Source organism: Medicago sativa, chromosome 2, assembly GCF_051527215.1.
Source record: "Medicago sativa cultivar Bolivia chromosome 2, Bolivia_mono, whole genome shotgun sequence".
In the NCBI taxonomy this organism is placed as follows: Eukaryota; Viridiplantae; Streptophyta; class Magnoliopsida; order Fabales; family Fabaceae; genus Medicago; species Medicago sativa.
The window spans coordinates 48,198,538-48,212,511 of NC_140750.1; the positions used below are offsets into that span (position 1 = coordinate 48,198,538).

The 13,974-nt window shown below is 33.6% G+C and overlaps 2 long non-coding RNA genes across 2 annotated transcripts; both read left to right on the forward strand.

The window, feature by feature from the left end:
- Positions 1-1,031: 1,031 nt before the first annotated feature.
- On the forward strand, positions 1,032-1,755 carry LOC146947053 (uncharacterized). The gene is made up of 2 exons (XR_015026892.1): positions 1,032-1,119; positions 1,209-1,755. It is a non-coding gene; the product is annotated as an uncharacterized LOC146947053 (long non-coding RNA).
- Positions 1,756-11,501: 9,746 nt separating this feature from the next.
- On the forward strand, positions 11,502-12,198 carry LOC146947054 (uncharacterized). Its single transcript, XR_015026893.1, has 2 exons — positions 11,502-11,854; positions 12,032-12,198. It is a non-coding gene; the product is annotated as an uncharacterized LOC146947054 (long non-coding RNA).
- The last annotated feature ends 1,776 nt before the right edge of the window (positions 12,199-13,974 follow it).

Here is a 13,974-nt window from a genome sequence, read left to right on the forward strand (position 1 = left end):
GTTAAGGTCTTTTATCTCTCATAAAAGCACATATACATCCTTTTTCTCATTTTCTTATTAAAAAAATACATAATTTTATTTTTTAAAATATATTTTTATTAAAAATGAAAAAAATATCCAGAAATATGATGAAGATGTTCATCATCTCCATCTTCTTTCTTTGAATCTTCATCATCTTCATTGAATCAGAAAAAATTCTACACAAATATATCTCCAAATATCATGAATTAATGTTATGTTCACCTCAAATCTTCTTTTAAACACAAAAATCAAAACTCTATAGAAAAGAGATTTAGTTTCATCACAAAAAAAAAAATAGTTATATAAATTGTCACACCGTATATTATTATTATTTTCTAACTCAATATTCAAACCCGGCATAAAAATAAACCCAAAGTTTAGAGCAGCTTTGCACATCAATTTTGTTGTTCGGAACAATCTTAACTTTTGTAAAACCTAACCCTTCCGCCAGTGACTAAGCCTCCACCATCCGCCTTGCAACATTTGTGAAATTAAGGTTTTGATTTTTGTGTTTAAAAGAATATTTGAGGTGAATATAACATTAATTCATGATATTTGGAGATATATTTTAGTAGATTTTTTTTTATTTAAAGAAGATGATGAAGATTCAAAGGAAGAAGATGAAGATGATGAACATCTTCATCATATTTCTGAATTTTTTTTCATTTTTAATAAAAATATATTTTTAGAAATAAAATTATGTATTTTTAAAAATGAGAAAAAAGATGTATATGAGCTTTTAAGAGAGATAAAGGACCTAAACGGGAAAAAATAAAGATAAATGACCAAATTGTTACAAAAAAATAAGATAAAGGACCCCAAATGTAATCTTGCCTTAATTATATTTAGTTGTTCAATCTTAATTAGTTTACACGACAAGACTGGCTTAGAACAATTAAAATTTCACATCAAATTTCTTTCATCTGAATGTCCTTAAATTTATCCGTTACATTCATAAAATTTCTTCTTCCCATTTTGATTGTTCAATTTTGTCGTTCTAAACTGCCGCATTTTTCAATTTTCGTGAGAATCGTCGTCGTTCGTTTGATTTCAAATATCGTGAGAATTACCGTTATTTCCAGAACCACGTCAGATATGGTGAGTTGATTTTTCTTTTTGATTTGATTTTTCTTGGTTGTGAGGTAGTTAATTATAACAATTGAGTAAGTCATCTGTTATACTTTAAGGATTGCTAGCAGGTGTTGCTGTTGTGATGTTTTGGGAGTTTGCTAGCATTTTTTTCGGTTGCTGCTGAAATGATTATGTCACGAGGCTTTTGTTCTTTTGTTTGGACTTAAAGACTTTGGCTGATAGTGGGGCAGGTCTATGCGTGTTAGCAAATTTTATTAGGTTGGCTACTTAAATAAAAAAAAAGTCACGATACCTGACGCGGTTCTAGAAACAACGACAATTCTCACTATAATTTGAAACTGCAGCAGTTTGGAACGACAAAATTGAACAATCAAAATGGGAAGAAAACGAAAAAGAAACAAGAATTGATCAATAGGGAAGAATAAAGAAGAAATTTGAATGAAGGAGATGTTTTTGTTCTCACGTTCGGGGTTGTAGAATGGAAGAAATTTTATGAATGTAAGTGATGAATTTAAGGACATCTAGATGAAAGAAATTTGATGTAAAAATTTTATTTGTTATAAGTCTTGTAGTGTAAATTAATTAAGATTGAACACCTTAATATAATTAAATAAAAGAGTAAATTACACTCTTCTCCCCTCAGAGATTCTTGAATTACACTCCCCTCCCCTGTTATGTTAAAATATACACTCCCCTCCCCTCTTATTCCAAACATATTAGAAAACATTTCATTCCCCTCCCTTAAGATAAGCTTGAATTACATTCTTCTCTCTTCTTATGTTAAAATCTATACTTTACTTCCTCAATAATCTAGCAAAAATAAAATAAAATAATCTAACACACTTAAAAAAAAGTACCGCGGGTCTATTTTAACATAATCAAAATTTGAATACATATTTTTCGCTATTTTTTATTCACAATTACATTAACATATAATTTTAAACCCTATTATAAAATATGAAACAACCAAAAAATAAAATTACAATAATTACTAAATACAATAAAATATGGTTATATAAAAATTAGTTTTATACTATAAATTATAAACTTAATAGCAAAATATTTAAGTTTAATTACCATTGATATTTAAATTATAAAGAAATGAATTTATTTTTCTTAAATGGTGGTTCAAAATTAGTATATATCATAAAAAAATTTATTTATGTTAAAATAGATTAAAGTGTAGTACATATTTAATTATTAAGGGAGAGGGTTGTAATTCAAGCATCTTAGAGGGAGAGGAGTGTAGATTTTATTTTTAAAGGGAGGGAAGTGTATATTTTAACATAAGAGGGGAGGAGAGTGTAATTTACTCTAAATAAAAATTAAAAGTATTAAAAGTTACCTTATGATTAAGATGAACTTTTTTATTTTTAGAAAAAATTGATTCATATATTTGACATTTAATGTTGTCTATGCATATTACATTTTGATTGGTTAATATCATGAGAGGGTAAATTACCCCCTAAACAAGAGAGGGTAACGTAGTTCTCACCCTAAAATTTATCTTTAATTCGTATAGAATATTTAGGATAAAGCGGAGTCCTACATCGTTCATTACCCACGAGTTGCGCGAGACGATGCAGTAGAGCGAGTACTACATCGTGTAACCCGAGATGCACGAGTTGCTTAAATATTGGTAGGTAACATCATGACTGACTACCAGCATATAAATTAGTCTAATTGATTTCTACCCACTTTGCACAATCTTACAAGTACAATATGTACTCCCTCCGTCCCTATATGTAACCACCATTTGATTTTATTTTTGTCCCTAAATGTAAACTCTTTTTCAAATTACTAGATGCATTTATTATTTTTTTCCTAAATATACCCATAATTAATACTACTAACTTGTCTTGAAATATGTAAAGTTAAATTTAATACACATACAAACAAAGGACAATTTGGTAATATTAACACACAAAATAGACACATTAATTACACTAACAATTTTTCTTAAGAAATGTAAAAAAGGCAATGGGGGTTTACATATAGAGACGGAGGAAGTATCATTGAGAATTCATGTACTCCCTCTGATCCTTAATATAAGAAGAAAAATCAAAAAAACATCAAAACCAATATACTTATTTATTAATGTAACTTTTTGAATATTTTTACAAATATACCCTCATAAAAAATTGTGTAGCATTAAATACACTCACAAATATTAAAAAGACAAACATTGAATAAGGGGTAGAAAAGTCTTTTAAGCAATAACTACACCTTAAAAGTTGTGATATTTTCTTATAAATAAGACCAACAATTTTTTTGAAAATTTTCTTATATATAGGACCGGAGGGAGTACTATGATTCACTATTTTATTCATTTTTCTCTTCTTGGTTTGGTGATAGGCTAACAATAAACAATTAAGAGGACTAGGTTTGATTTATTTTAATTTTATGACAAACAATAAAAACAAAAAAAAAAAAAAAAACTATTTTGTTGACTTTTCATTACCACACTTCATGGTTTTCCAAAGTCCCAATTTGTTATCGTCAACTACAAGATTAGTGGCAAGACAACATTCTTCCTCAAACTCAAAAAAATGGTGGCAAGCAATAAAAAGTAAATAGTCAATTACTCTCGAAATTGTAACGTTCGTCAAAAACCCCTTTGAATTTTGCAAAACTTTAAAAACCTTCATGAAATTGTCAAGCGTCTTTCAATTACCCATTTCGTTAATTTCTTCCATCTAACATACTGACGTGGTCGTTAACTGCCAATGTGCCACTGTTACATGGTCAGAAAAGTCATGTCACGTCATAGTGGGTAATTGACTATATTTCTTTTTTTTTTTTTTGAAAACTAATCTGATTTTTTTTTCTTTTCAAAATTAACATTTGTGCAACCCACTGATCTTGCAAATACCACCTGAAATTTAACATTTATGTGCAAATACCCCCCTTAAATTTAAAATTTATGTAGCAAATATCCCCTCAAATTTACAACTTATATGCAAATATCCTCTCCAAATTTAAAACTAATATGCAAATTACACTTTGGATCATAAAACTTTGATGGTAAAGTAAAACTTATTCTTAATCTATAATTTACTACTCCCTCCGTTTCAAAATGAGTGTCACTTTAGCCAAAAAAAAATTGTTTCAAAATGAATGTCACCTTACATTTCAAATACAACTTTAATTTTTTTTTCTTCCAACTTTACCCTCAATAAATACTTTAAATTTTCTCTCACACAATTTTCAATATAACTTTAAGTTTGTCTTTTTCTTATAAAGTAAGGGCAGTTTAGTAAAAATGTTATGTCTAATGATTATTTCATTTCATTCCTTAATATGTGTTCAATTGGCTAAAGTGACACTCATTTTAAAACGGATGGAGTATATCTCTAATAACAATAAAAAAGAAAGAAAAAAAACCACATCTTTAAAATAAAACAAACATAAAAATCACAATTTCAATCACACCACTAACAAATCGTGTGGCCAACAAATTGGAAAGGAAACGCGATCAACAAACGATGTAGAACAGAGGTCACACGATCTTTTTGTGGTGTGATTGAATATTAAAGCGATAAAACACGCGAATAATATAAATATTCAAGAAATAGGTGTCACGTCTTCAATAGTCCTCAAAACATGCGTACTAAAAATTTCTCAAAAACGTCGCAGCGGATAAATAACATACATCTCCAAATAGCCATATCATAAGCATCATAAATACATTATCAAATAAACCTCCAATATCAACATATGAGTTAAATCTCAACAGCATAGTCAACATTAATCGTACCTGATCAGAAGGTGACTGTCGGTGCTTGGTTGAATGTGGTGGTTCACGGTGGTGGTTTGTACTTTTGGTGAGCGTTGGACCGAATAAGGGGTGTGTACATATAGACACTCTGACGCTCAAGTCAGTAGAGTTCAGAAATGGGGGTTCGAGGGTGAAAGAGATTCTACTTTGGAGGCTGCGAGGAGCCTCCTATTTATAGAGGTGGGTGAATGTAGAGCCGTTGTAAGGCACTCGTGTGTCCGGCGATTACGAAATCAGTAGAACTGTAACCGCAGGTGAGATATTCATGAGAACGTGGGTAAAGAGACGTTACTGTTCCGAGCAGGTGGTTTGAACTGGTCTCAGTTGCTCCGAGAATCCCCCCCCTCCCGCGGAGAAGGGGTGTGTTGCGAGTATATTTCCAAATGCAGCATTTGGGCTTGGTTTGGTTATTGGGCCTAAGTAGTTAAGCCCAAGTCTTTGACCGATTCAGAACAGTAGCCCCCCAAGTCATTGCTCTTGTCTAAGAGTGATGACTTAAGTCGTGGCTGAGGAACTGACCGCGGAGGTCTTAGAGATATTTTGGGATGTTCCCATGACAGAACTGGGAAGTTCAGTTAGGGAGATGTTGTTTGAAATTTGTCATGGACGGTCTTCGTACTCGGCGTGGACGGGCATATCATGGGACTTAGCACTTGCGGTTGTTTTGTTCTCGGGGTCGAGGGTGATATATGTGTGAACATATACTCACTGACCTTTCTTGTTCATTCGCCATATTGTGTCAAGGTTGTCCTATTTCAAGAGTGTGCTCGGTATTACCGTGTTCACCCATGTTGGTCAGAAGTGATAAAGATTCCCTCGTCAAAGAGTTGGTCGTTTTTCATTCAGCAATTAATGCCCATGTCTCGAGGATGAGACTGAGGGGATATGACCATTGGTCTTTGGCTGCCACGTGTAAAGGCTATGGAAGTACTTGCGTACCTAGCACCTTGATGGCGTCTTGAGTTGTATTTCCAAAACGTTATCAGAACCGTTGATCTATTCATGACATTTGAGGACCATCAGAATCTGATCAGAACCGTTGGATGCGTTGATTGAGAGGATCTAGAGCGTTGCTTTGCTTTGTTAATGAAGACTCTCATGTGAAGGGTTGTAATGGATCACGCCCGCCTGTTTTCTGAAAGATTGCGAAGGGAGTATAAATACGTTCCAAACGCTTGTTTGGAACACTTTACACTTCTTCATTTTTAGCAACTTCAAATTCTCCAGAGCTTTCTTGAGATTTCCAGTGCAGTTTAGGTCCTTCACGTTATCATCATCAACTCCAGTTCTTCATCTTGAACACAGGTTAGTCATTTTCTGTTCTTCCTTTTCTGTTTTATTGCTTTGATTACGATAGCTTTGTTTAAAACTGGAACCTTGCATGCTTTTAGGGTTACTCTGTCGCGGTGGTTACCACTGTTGTTGGGTGGTTTCTACTGCGTGTGAGGAGTATTAGGATTTCAAACGTTTTTTGAGCGTTGTGTCTTTGAGTTTCTTGGAGGGAGAAAACCATTGGTGACTAGTCGTATCCTTTTTAGGGTTTTAATTTATACCCGTTGGGTGGTGGATCGTCATGATCCTTCTCCTTTTCCTATTTTAGGTTTTAGGGTTTCTTGTTGTCTATGAGAACATGATGAGTAAAGGAACAATGGGTTTGATCGCTTTGGATTCACCCTTTCTGTGCTTTCCTTTCAGGTTTGGTCCATGGCAGGTAACCCTAATAGGAACAAGGCCGTTTTGCATGACATTTCCTGGGTTGGAAAAGGGCGTTTGGATGCGATATCCATGTTTTCCTCTAATGGCGCGGCGAAAATCCCGCATCTTTCCGTGGGAAGGAAAGAAGACTGGGAAGTGAATTTTCCCAACACCTCGTACCGGATATGTTCCAAATATACTGCTAACCGCATCCCTGTGCATGAGATGGTTTTTAAAGAGATGGGGTCCAGGCTACCATTCTCGTCGTTGTTCGTTACCTTGCTTCAGTGGCTGGAGTTATGCCCCTCGCAGCTGCACCCAGATTCCTATCCTTATGTTAAAGCCTTCGACCCGGTGTGTCAATAACTGCGAGTTTCGCCTTCTAAAGAACTGTTCTTTAGTATCTTTTCGGTTCGAAGGAAGACAAATAGGAAAGGCGGGCGAAAGTGGGTAACCTTTTACCAAGATAGGAGGATGTTTGTGGATTTTGAGGGAGGGGCGACTGAGTTTAAGGAAAGATTCCTTTTCGTGCGACCGCAAACTAAAGTTGCCCTGAGTAACGTGTTAAAAATGGTAGAGAGGCCTCATGCGAGGGGAGGCGTTGCTTCTACTCGGATCCTTCGCTTTAACTTTTTCTGGTATCCGTATCACTTTGAACATAAGCTTAAATTTTACGAGTTTAAGTATTTCCGTTTGTCGAGTCAAGATAAGCTCGGGTATGATAAGATCCATCGATTAGTGGAGTCTTTCCATCCGGCCGGGGTGATCGACGAGGATGGAAATCGTAAGCTAGTTTTCAAGGGAATCCGATTACTGTTCCTCAACGATCGACACCCGATCCTTTGTGCTTTTCCTTAGTCCGGCGGAATTACTTGGTAGTCGACTCGTTTCTTTGTTTTCCTGTATTTGTTTTTATCATCTTTATTTTATGCTAATGCATTGTTTTGCTTTTGCAGGGAAGATGTCAAGCATGCGCCCATAAATGCTCTCACTACTTCTTAAAGCAAACAAGAAGGTTGCTGGTCAGAGTAGTAGTGACCGTAAGCGAGAGGCCCGAAGGGAGCGAACTACTGAAGCCTGGTTCCTGATGAGGGTGACGGATGATCCTGAGGAGGAGGAGGAGCTTCCTTTGAAGAGGAATAAATTGGCTCCTTCGGACAAGGGCAACCAAGTCGAGGCCGCTCCGAGCGGGAATCCCACTGGAGAGGGACAACTGTTTGAGCTTCCTAACGTCTGGTCGAAACCCGATAGATTTTGGCCTCAGTCGACATTCTTTTTGAACGACCATGAGCTGATGGTGATCAACGACTTAGGAGTTGGTTGTAGGAGCCAGGCGATGACTGAAGGAGTCATTGGTGCAATGAACGCCTTGGAGATTGTCGTAGTCCTGAACAATTCCTCGACCGAAACGATGGTTCGTGCTGATGCAGTGGCAAAGGAGAGGGACGAGGCGCTGGCTAAGAAGGAGAAGCTTGATAAGGAGCTAGCTAATATGAAAGCCAATCTTGCCTACGTCGAGAAGAGGTCGGCCGAGGATCGTAGGATCCTGGCTCAGGTGAAGGAGGCTCGAAAGAAAATGGCTGAGGAAAAGCTTTAGCTTAAAGCCATGCTTCGTGATGCTACCGGTCCTAGGGCCAACGAGCCAGAAGATCTCTATGGCTTGAGTCGTTCTGGCCTTGCGGAGAGAATTGCGAAATTGGAGCAAAGTTTGGTAGGCTCATCCCGCCAAAGCTTTGAAAATGCCATCGATCAGCTGAAGATCGCGAACCCAGGAGTTGAGCTGAGCACTGAAGGAGTGCACTTCCTGAATTTCGTTCAAGGGGGCGTGATCGTGACTCCCCATGATGATGACGATGTTCCGGCCTATACGACCATGTCATTTTAATTTGTTTTGTTTCTTGTTTTGACCGGCCTGCGTGCCAAAGACAATGTGCGCCCTTCGCGGTTAGCACCAAATATTTGTGTAATATTTTGGTTTTATGGTGTTCTATTTATCTCGTTTCTTCATCATGTTTTGCTTGAAAATGTTTGTTTTATTTCCAAGTGTGATGTGAGAACTGAGGGCTCGTTGTGTGAGGATTTTTGCGTTAGAATTTGTTTTGAAATCCTAAGTGTTTTTAGAGCGACCTTTATCCTTGTATGTTAAGAATAATGATGTATGTGCTCGTATTTTTCCATGACATAGATGCATGCTTCGTGGGATTTTTACTTATGATAAATTCGAGCAATGAATCAAAAGTAGGTTTGATATAGCGGCGGCGAGGGTCTGCCCCCTGACAGTCGTTGCTTTATTGCTTGGGATAAAGAGATGACTGGGGTGTTTGCCGATGAACATGTCTGCCTTTTTTGAGTTCTTTAATTTGTTGTTTTGTGAATTAAAGGTGTGCCTTTCCTCCCCCAAGTGTTGATTTGTTAGTTTAAATGGAACACTTGTGCGCTGTTATGCGAGGGGATCTGAGCATGGTTGTTCTAACTTTTACGTGGGGTATATTACGTTAGAAGACTTTCACATTCAAGAGTTGTTTATATGAACGTGTGTTCGGAGTTATGTTCCGAACGTATAACGGTGAATGAACGAAAATAATTTTAAGTTCAAAGCCCCGAGGCGTGAATCACCCATCGCGAGCTGAGGTTCTGCCTAACAATGCCAAACAGTGATGTAGCAGTTGTGAGCGAGCATACTGAGGAGTTAATGAATCTGTTCGTTTCGACTACATCAATCCTTTACCTTGGTTTCGGAATTAGAGTGGCACGAATTTCTTATTCCGTTGCAGTGCTCGTTTGTGAGAGTGTTTAGTTCGTTGATTTGAACGAATTGCGTGTGAGGTGTTCGTTGGGTTAACTTTTAGGTGTAGTACCTTGTAAGTTTTTTCGTGTTCCAAGTTCTTGGAACGGGTCCTTTTGTGATATCTTCAAGGTCGTAGGCCCCCGTCCCAGTTTTCATCATAACTCTATAGGGTCCTTCCTAGTTGGCAGCGAGTTTCCCTTCTTCAGAGTCTTTCTGATTTCTTCGTAGGACGAGTTCGCCAACCTCAAATTCTTGTCGGATGACTTTTCTGTTGTGTCGGGCGGCTATTTTTTGTTTTAGCTCGACTTTCCTTAGTGATGCTTCACTTCTTATCTCGTCGATGAACTCGAGTTCCTCGCGTAGGTTCACCGCGTTGATATCGAAGTCCGTGTCGGCGCTTGTCTGCCAACTGAGTTCGTTAAATTAGGTAATTATAAGCAATATACGTGAGAACTTAATTACCATTGATTCTTTTGACCAAGCCTTAAATTATTGATTTATCCATATTTAAGTGTCTCAAATGTCAATTTTAAAAGGGTCATGTTAACTTGTGCTCTTAGGGCACATGTTAAGCAACCCAAAAATGGAAACATTTTCTTAAATTTTGTGCATTCAATTATTGAAAAGTAAAAAAGTTAAAGTCAAATGCATTAATTACAATAAAATATTTCTATTTTGAATCATTAACTTGTGCCCACAAGTTAACATTTCCCATTTTAAAATTGTTAACCATAGTAATTTCCTTGCTCTTTCACTACTCTCACTTTTGCTGATTTTCTTCCCTTGCTTTATTGACCTTGATTTCAATTGAGACATAATGTTTCCTCATTTAAATCCCCTTTAATTTATTCCATTTAGTGAATTTTATTCTTGTGGTCAATTTGCAAATTATTAAACCAATAAATGTACTTTATTTCATTCATTTAAGTGAATCAGTTCGTATTCTGTTTTCACGCCAATGTGCTAAGTTTTAGCAAGATTTCTTGTCAAGTCTCCCTATTTTCCACCCACAGGTTTACTCCCTCCGGTCACATTTATAAGCAAAAACGAACTTTTAAGGTTCATTGAATACATAATGTATTTGGTCTATATATAGACCAAATATATTAAATATTGAATAAATCTAAAAAATAATTTTTTGTTTATAAATGTGACCGGAGGGAGTATTTCATTTAATTGCCTTTAGACCATACAATTACAATTAAACTTGGTTCTAGGTACTACGAAGATAAATCTCATTTACTCTCCTTTATTTCTTGCACCAAAATTCCCCGAGTCCACAAAACAAAAAGTTACGGTAGAGCAACCTTACAAACCACACGCCTCCATCCTTGCAATTCCAAGATGATTTTCTAAGTTCATAGTAGACCCTGCAATTCGTGTCAAAGTTTCGCTTTAGGGAGGAAAACACCTAAGGTAAGGGCTTTTTCCCCACACCATCATTCTAGGCCGGATAAGTGTTGTGAAATCTTTATATAATACTCCCTCCGTTTCAAAATACATGTCCAATTTTTGCAACGTGCACTATTCACTTGATTTACTTTGACCATACTTTTTTACTAATGTACAAATATAAATATTAGCATGTAAAATGTTGTTTGATTTGTCTCGACAAATATTTTCAAAATATTAAATTTTTATAATTTTTTACTTTAGATAATTAAATATATTAACAGTCAAAATTGTGCATTGGCATATGTGAAGTGGTTGACTTGGACATGTATTTTGAAACGGAGGGAGTATAAAAGAATACCTCTATGAGCCAAAGTACACATGGCATTACATTTTTCTTCTAGCATTTATTACTTCTCCAATACAATTCTACAATGTTTTTATACACATATTCAAATTTCAATCTCAATTCAAAATAAATGAAAATGATATACACCTTTACTTATCTTTTATGGAACTTTAATTTCACGTTGTATATATGAAACTTTTATTTTGACCAAATATATATATATATATATATATATATATATATATATATATATATATATATATATATATATATATATATATATATATATATATATGGAACTTTTGTTAAAAATGAAAATGACATTTATAATCAATTATTGTTGATTTTTTTCCGGTATTGTTGATTAAGTAGATGGAGCGAAACATCTTCATCATTGATTATTTTCTCAACCAAAATCAAATCAAATATATTTTGTTTTATTTTTTTTAACTAATCAAAGTTAAACAAATCATCGTATGTCTTTATAGGTAGAATTGTATTGAGCCAACCAAATTAGAGTATAATGTCACTTTTTAAAAATAAATCAATTAGAGTGTAACATGTGTCACCTTATAGGTTGTAAGTCAATCAAACATTTTATGATTAACCAATTTTGCATCATATTTTTTATTTGTTCATGATTGTTCATGATGTCGTTTGCTTTTATTATTCTTCAAAAAATCGTCATGACACTAAGATCTGATAACATCTGTGAGATCAACTCAATCAAAGAATCAAAGTAAGTTGTTCGAATCATTCATGTATTGTTTGTTTATAATGTCAACGATCACATACACCTGTTCTATCTAGACATGATTCTCATGAAGACTTTTATTTGTATATAATGAATTTATTTATTTTTTCGACATTATAAATTAATCTAATTTTTGTATTTTTATTTCTTTGTACTTTCAAGGTAATATAATTCATTCCACTATGCGAAGAAGTTGTTATACAAATTTGGGCAACACCTACAAAAGAGAAAGGTGTATTCTATGAGTAACTTTGGTGGCGATGTAAATCTTGGACTGTATCGAACATAAGTTTCTCAAGAATTTTTATATTTTCATTTCAATTTCAATCCGGATCAGTTATAATTATATTGCGATAGACAAATTGTGTATTTTGCAATCTCTTCTTTGTCGTTTGCTCATTTTAATAATTTAGTGATATGTAAAACGTATGTCGAACTAATTTAAATGATAAGCATCTTATTTTAACTTATAATGTAATTTATAATCTATTAATATGAATTTAAACATATTTAGCATATTTTATTCAAGAGAATTATACGGTTCAATGTTTGGCCGATAATTCATCCCTCCCTAACTAATTATAAGCCCTATTTGAATAATTTTTGTGTCCTTAAATACAAGCTCATTTGCAATTTACTAGGTGCATTTTTTTCTACTATCAAATATACTCCTTATTAATGTTATTTTTTGTAGAGAATACTATTTGAATAACTTTAAATCCGTCATTGATCACAATTAATTTATATTGATTTTTAATATCACTATTACACATATATACAATGGTTTCTAAACGCTCTTCTACCATTGTACTCTTTGTGATGTATTTTTCAAGACCATCCTATATGATTGGTGCAAAAAAAAATGGTGAATTTATGATTGGGGCAAATTGGTTCTACTCTATACGGTTCAATGTAATAGATTTATGAGTTTCCATATTCTAATCATTCCCAAATAATATAATTACTTCATGTGTGGAGTAGAATTTCTCTTTAATTTTTGTTATGGTTAGTGAGTAAATTTTTTACTTTCCACAAATTGAATTATTTAGATTGCATAAGATATTAATTGATACACATATGCATTACATAATATTTGTATTTGATTGTGTACATTTTCTTAATAATATTTTATTTACAAAAGTTATTACCTTATTTACTACCAAATTTTTGAAATAAATTTTTGAAATAATAATTTTTATTTCTAACAAAAAGTTAGAAATAATCTGCACACAATATACTTTTTCCCTTACATACATACATCATAAAAATAAAAATAAAATCATAAGAGAGGTTTTTTTTTTAAAAAAAAAAAGGTTAAAAAATATGCTATTTTTTTCCGTACAAAACAATGCTAATTTCTTCGGTTTAAAATTAAAATAAACCAAAAATACGAAGTGCAATGAAATAATTCAAAAGAGAAAGTGCAAGTTAATAGCATTTATGTACCATAAAACCATTTCATTTTTTTTTTTTGAGTCAACTATTACGTTTTAAATTAAGTTGTTTGGTGTGCAAATGAGAAGAATATGCTTGATGAAAAACAATATGCCTAGAAGATGATTTACTTCATAAGGATGCATTCATAAATTAAAATACTCTGTAAAAAGTAATATTTTAATATAAAAACATTAATTGATTTTGTAAAAAAAAAAAACATTAATTGACTAATTGCAAATTTTTAAGTGTCTATATGTATTATTTCATGTTTACTTCAAACCAAATCGAAAATACAACCATGTTATATAATTTATAAACATCATTATTGCAATTAATTTTAATCAAGAGCAATGCGAAACAACATGACACTGATTATCCTCTAAAAAAATGACACTGATTAATCACAAAATTCGACGACGGTGTAACAACAATTTCCATACATGGGTAACGTGGTAAAAAAGAAACGTTTTAAGGGTAAAAGGTTAATAACAAATCAATAATAAGTTCATTCGTTGGTTTTTGTGAGTAGTAATAGTTTCTAATTAACCGTAGATAAAATATCAATAACAAATCAACTTGGCTTGATGTGTTTTAAATAAAAAAAATTATGTTCTAATCACATAGACAAAAAATCGATAAAAATTAAAAGTTTAAGAATAGTTAAAAAT